Source organism: Choloepus didactylus, chromosome 6 (genome assembly GCF_015220235.1).
Source record: "Choloepus didactylus isolate mChoDid1 chromosome 6, mChoDid1.pri, whole genome shotgun sequence".
Lineage (NCBI taxonomy): Eukaryota > Metazoa > Chordata > Mammalia > Pilosa > Megalonychidae > Choloepus > Choloepus didactylus.
Genome location: NC_051312.1, coordinates 92,573,047 through 92,579,880, shown reverse-complemented (window position 1 = coordinate 92,579,880; position 6,834 = coordinate 92,573,047). Strand labels below are relative to the sequence as shown.

At 40.6% G+C, this 6,834-nt stretch overlaps 1 pseudogene; it reads left to right on the top strand.

Annotated features, from left to right (window-relative positions):
- Positions 1-3,772: 3,772 nt before the first annotated feature.
- On the top strand, positions 3,773-5,260 carry LOC119536534 (annotated as a pseudogene).
- The last annotated feature ends 1,574 nt before the right edge of the window (positions 5,261-6,834 follow it).

The following is a 6,834-nucleotide window of genomic DNA, read 5'->3' as shown; positions in this document are numbered from 1 at the left end:
CAGACAGATATTTGCCTACCAACGTTCATAGAAGCAAATTTTCACAGTGCTAAAAGATGGAAGCAACCTGTGGTGGTTTGGAGCTATGTACGCCAGAATAACATGTACTTAAACTTAATGCATTCCTGAGGGTGTGAACACACTGTAAGTAGGAACTTTTGATGAGGTTATTTCAGTTAAGATGTGGCTCAACCCAATCAGGATGAGTCTTATTCCTATTACTGGAGTCCTTGTTAAGCAGCATGAAATTCAGACAGATAGCAGGAAAGCCACAGAGGCAGCAGACTGAAGCTGAACATGAGCAGAACCTGGAACAGAAGAGGGAGGCCAGGAGAGGCTGCCATGTGCATTACCATGTGACAGAGGAGCCCAGGACCAAGATCACTGGCAGACAGTTCCAGAATACCAGTCTTCAGGAAGAAAGCATCACCTTGATGATGCCTTGATTTAGACTTCTCCTAGTCTCAAAACCATGGAACAAAAATTCCCATTGCTTAAGCCAACCCACTGCATGGTATTTGCTTTGGCGTCCAGGTAACTAAAACAGTTTTTGGTACCAGAAGAGTGGGGTGCTGCAATTCCAAATACCAATAATGTGGACAGAGCTTTGGAATTGGGTAATGGGTAGAGGCTGGAAAGGGAAAAGATAAAGACTGGGACTGCATAACTCAGTGAAACTTAGAGTGCTCAACAATTGTGATAAAAGGTACAAATATGTCTTTTCATGAGGGAGAACAAATGAATGTCAACCTTGCAAGGTGTTAAAAATAGGGAGGTATTGGGGGAAAAATACAATCTCAAATTAGAGACTTTGATTAATGGAAACATTGTGTTACACTTCCTTTAATGTAACAAAGGCAATATACCAAAGCTAAATGCATATAAGGGGGCATAAGGGAGGGGTATGGGACTCTTGGCATTGGTAATGTTGTCTGACTCTTTATTCTACTTTAGTTTAATGCTATCTTTCCTTTTGGTGCTTCCTAGTGGTCATCTTTTTTTGTTTGTTTTTGTTTTTTGTTTTTTCTTTCTTTTTTTTTTTTCTTTTGTCTCTCTAACTTCTCTGACTCTTCCTCCCGCTTTGTGGAAGAAATGGAGATGTCCTTATATAGAAAGTGGTGATGGTGAATACAGAAATATGTGACTATACAGGGAACTATCGAGTGTTTACTTAGGACAGAATGTATGGTGTGGTGTGTGAACAAAACCATCTTTAAAAAAAATGGGTTAATGAAGAAAACTTGAGGGCACTATAGTGAGTGAAATAAGTCAGACACATAAGGACAAATATTGCAGGGTCTCACTGATATGAACTAATTATAATATGTAAACTCATAGACATGAAATATAAGTTATCAAGATATACAACGAGGCTAAAGAATGTGGAGCAGTTGTTTATTCTGAGCAGAATATTCAACTAGGTTGAACTTAGATGTTTGGAAATGAACAGAGGTGACAGTACCACATTGTGAGAATAACTAACAGTGCTGAATGGTGTGTGAATGGGGTGGAAAGGGAAGCTCAAGTCACGTATATTACCAGAAGGAAAGTTGGAAGTTAAGAGATGGGAATATATAAAACAGTGAACTTTGTGGTGGGCAATGTCCGTGATTAACTGTACAAATATTAGAACTCTCTTTCATGAACCAGAACAAATGTATGACTCTATAAATAGAAGTTAATAATAGAGGGGCATATAGGGAAAAAAATACACCTATTGCAAACTATATACTACAGTTAGTAGTATTTTAATGTTCTATCATCAACAGTAACAAATGTTCTATACCAATATTATGAGTCAACAATGGAGGGGGGTGTTTAGGGGTATGGAAGGATTTGCGTTTCCTTTTTTTGTCTTCATTTCTTTTCAGGAGTACTGAAAATGTTCTATAAAGTGAAAAAAAATTAATTGTGGTGATGGATGCACAGCTGTATGATGGTACCATGGGCAACTGATTGTACACTTTGGATCTTTGGATAATTCTATGGTATGTGAACAATCTCAATAAAAAAAAAAAAACTGATTCAAAATTAAAATAATAATTAAAAAAAAACCTCCCAACAAAGAAAATTCCATGACCAATCAGCTTCACTGCTGAATTCTACCAATATTCAAAGAATTAACACCAATCCTTTTTAAATTCTTTCAAAAAATAGGGCAGGTAATACTTCCTAACTCATTGTATGAGGCCAGCATTATCCTAATACCAATGCCAGATAAAGACAGCACAAGAAAAGAAAATTACAGACCAATAAACCTAACAAATATACAGGCAAACACCCTTAATACAAATCCAACAGTATATTAAAAAGGATTATATATCAAGAACAAATGTGATTTATTCCAGGAGTGCAAAGATGGTTCAATATATGAAAAGCAATGAGTGTAATATATCACATTGAGAATGAAAAGAAACAACAAAAAAACAACACAATCATTTCAATTGTTACAGAAACTGCATTCCAGAAAATCCAACATCCTTTCATGATAAAAACACCCAGAAAAGCAGGAATAAAAGGAGACTTTGTCAACGTAGTAAGGGCATTTATGAAAGACTCGTAGACAACATCGTATTCAATGGTAAAAGACTGGACGATTTCTCTCCAAGATCAAGAACAAGACAAGGATGTCCCCTGTCACCATTGTTATTCAACAATCGTACTGGAAGATCTAGCCAGGGTAAGTAGGCAAGAAAATAAATAAAAGACATTCAAATTGAAAAGAAAGATGTTAAACTATCTCTAGTCACAAATAATATGATCCTATATGTAGAAAATCCCAAAGAATCCACAAGAAAGCCACTGGAACTAATAAACGAATTTAGCAAAGCTGCAGGGTACAAGATCAACAGTTGTGTTTCTGTACACCAGTAATGAGCAATCTGAAAAGGAAGTTATGAAAACAATTCCATTTGCAATAGCATCTAAAAGAATAATATACTGAGGAATACATTTAACCAAGGAGGTTAAAGATTTATATACTGAAAACTACAAAACTTTGCTGAAAGCAATTAAAGAAGACCTAAATAAATGGCAAGACATCCCATGTTTATGGAGTACAAGACTTAATATTGTTAATATGTCAATATTATCTAAAACAATCTACAGATTCAATGCAACCCCTATTCAGATTACAGAAGCCTTTTTTTTCTTTCAGAAATGGAACAGCTGATCCTAAAATTCATATGGAATTGCAAGGTGTCCCAAAAAGCCAAAAAATCTTGAAAAACAAGAAAGCTGGAATAATTTCACTTCATGATTTCAAAACTTACTACAAAGCTACAGTAATTAAAAGTGTGTTACTGGCATAGGATAGGCATATAAACCAATGGAATAGAATTGAGAGTCTAGAAATAAATGCATACATCTATGGCCAGCTGATTTTTGACAAGGGTGCCGAGTTCATTGAAAGGGGGAAGAACAGTCTCTTCAACAAATGGGGCTGGGATAACTGGAAATCCACGTGCAAAATAATGAATTTTGACCCAAACTTCTCAACATATTCAAAAATTAATTAAAAAAATGGATCAATGACCTAAGCTTAAGAGGTAAAACCATGAAACTCTTAGAAGGAAACATAGAGGAAAATCTTCATGACCTTGTCTTAGGTAGTGCATTCTTAGATATGACACCCAAGTACAAGCAACAAAAGAAAAAATAAAGTGGGACTTCATCAAAATTAAAAGTTTATGTGCATCAGAGCAAATTATAAAGGAAGTAAAAAGACAGCCTACAGACTTCCGGTAGCCATGGCTCGAGCAGCTGAAGCAAGATGGGTCAAAGTCAGAGTGGTGGTCACGGTCCTGGAGGTGGCAAAAAGGATGACAAGAACTAGAAAAAGAAGTACGAACTCCCCGTACCAACCAGAGTGGGGAAAAAGAAGAAGAAAACAAAGGGACCAGATGCTCCCAGCAAACTGCCACTGGTGACACCTCACAGTCAGTGCCGGTTAAAATTATTGAAGTTAGAATTAAAGACTATCTTCTCATGGAGGAAGAATTCATTAGAAATTAGGAACAAATGACACCATTAGAAGAAAAGCAAGAGGAGGGAAGATCAAAGGTGGATGATTTGAGGGAGACCCCAATGTCAGTAGGAACCTTTGAAGAGATCACTGATGACAATCACACCATCGTGTCTACATCAGTGGGCTCGGAACACTATGTCAGCATTCTTTCTTTTGTGGACAGGGATCTGCTGGAACCAGGCTGCTCTGTCCTGCTCAACCACAAGGTACATGCGATGACAGGGGTGCTGATGGATGACACTGATCCCCTGGTCACGGTGATGAAGGTCGAAAAGGCCCCCCAGGAGACCTATGCTGATATTGGGGGATTGGACAACCAAATTCAGGAAATTAAGCAATCTGTAGAGCTTCCTCTTACACATCCTGAATATTATGAAGAGATGGGTATAAAGCCCTCTAAGGGGGTCACTCTCTATGGTCTACCTGGCACAGGTAAAACATTGTTAGCCAAAGCAGTAGCAAACCAAACCTTGGCCACTTTCTTGAGAGTGGTTGGCTCTGAACTTATTCAGAAATACTTCAGAGATGGACCCAAACTTGTGCAGGAATTGTTTCAAGTTGCTTAAGAACATGCACCATCCAATGTGTTTATTGATGAAATTGATGCCACTGGGAAAAAAGGATATGACTTAAATTCTGGTGGTGAGAGAGAAATTCAATGGACTATGTTGGAACTTTTGAACCAGCTGGATGGATTTGATTCAAGAGGAGATGTGAAAGTTAACATGACCAGAAACCGAATAGAAACTTTGGATCCAGCGCTTATCAAACCAGGCTGCATCGACAGGAAGATCGAATTCCCCCTGCCTGATGAGAAGACCAAGAAGCGCATCTTCCAGATTCACACGAGCAGGATGACGTTGGCTGATGATGTAATCTTGGACGACTTGATCATGGCTAAAGATGACCTCTCTGGTGCTGACATCAAGGCAATCTGTACAGAAGCTGGTCTGATGGCCTTGAGAGAACGTAGAATGAAAGTAACAAACGAAGACTTCAAAAAATCTAAAGAAAATGTTCATTATAAAAAACAAGAAGGCACCCCTGAAGTGCTCTATCTCTGAGTGAGCCACATGCCTTCCAGAAAATGGATGGGCATTTTCCCAATCTTCAGAAGATGGGGTTGGGGATACTGCCTGGGGAAACCCATATTCCGGTTGATTTTTATTAACAAACATTCTGTGTATCTTTTTGAACGTGATGTGTAGCACACACCTTGGGCTGCATTTGTCCACTAGTCACTGTGCAGCACAGTTTCCCAGTAAAGCACGCTCTTTCAGAAAAAAAAAAAAAAAAAAAAAGATAGCCTACAGAATGGGAGAAAATATATAGAAATCACAGATCTGGTAAGGGTTAAATATCCAGAATACACAAAGAACTCCTACAACAACAGACAACCGAAGTAGAAACTGGGCAAAGGACTTGAAGAGTCATTTCCCTAAAGAAGAGATACAGATGGCCAATAAGCATATGCAAAGATCCTCAACATCATTAGCTTTTGGCAAAACAATCAAAACCACAGTGAGAGGCGGGGCAAGATGGCAGACTGGTGAGCTGTATGTTTTAGTTACTCCTCCAGGAAAGGAGGTAGAAAGCCAGGAACTGCGTGGACTGGACACCACAGAGCAATCTGACTTTGGGCATACTTCATACAACACTCATGAAAACGTGGAACTGCTGAGATCAGCGAAATCTGTAAGTTTTTGCGGCCAGGGGACCCGCGCCCCTCCCTGCCAGGCTCAGTCCCGTGGGAGGAGGGGCCGTCAGCTCCGGGAAGGAGAAGGGAGAACTGCAGTGGCAGCCCTTATCGGAAACTCATTCTGTTGATCCAAACTCCAACCATAGATAGACGGAGACCAGACACCAGAGAATCTGAGAGCAGCCACCCAGCAGAGAGGAGACAGGCATAGAAAAAAAACAACACGAAAAACTCCAAAATAAAAGCGGAGGATTTTTGGAGTTCTGGTGAGCGTGGAAGGGGGAAGGGCAGAGCTCAGGCCCGAGCTCGGGCCCTGAGGCACATATGCAAATCCCGAAGAAAAGCTGATCTCTCTGCCCTGTGGACCTTTCCTTAATGGCCCTGGTTGCTTTGTCTCTTAGCATTTCAATAACCCATTAGATCTCTGAGGAGGGCCCTTTTTTTTTTTTTTTTTTTTTAATCCTTTTTTCTTTTTCTAAAACAATTACTCTAAGAAGCCCAATACAGAAAGCTTCAAAGACCTGCAATTTGGGCAGGTCAAGTCAAGAGCAGAACTAGGAGAGCTCTGAGACAAAACGCAATAATCCAGTGGCTGAGAAAATTCACTAAACACCACAACTTCCCAAGAAAAGGGGGGTGTCTGCTCACAGCCATCATCCTGGTGGACAGGAAACACTCCTGCCCATCGCCAGCCCCACAGCCCAGAACTGCCCCAGACAACCCAGTGTGACGGAAGTGCTCCACATAACAGGCACACACCACAAAGGTGGGCGTGGACATTAGCCTTCCCTGCAACCTCAGCTGAATGTCCCAGAGCTGGGAAGGTAGAGCAGTGTGAATTAACAAAGCCCCATTCAGCCATCATTTCAGCAGACTGGGAGCCTCCCTACACAGCCCAGCAGCCCAGAACTGCCCTGGGGGGACGGCACTCACCTGTGACATATCACAGTCATCCCTCAACAGAGGACCAGGGGTGCACGGCCTGGAAGAGGGGCCCACTTGCAAGTCTCAGGAGCCATACGCCAATACCAAGGACTTGTGGGTCAGTGGCAGAGACAAACTGTGGCAGGACTGAACTGAAGGATTAGACTATTGCAGCAGCCTTAAA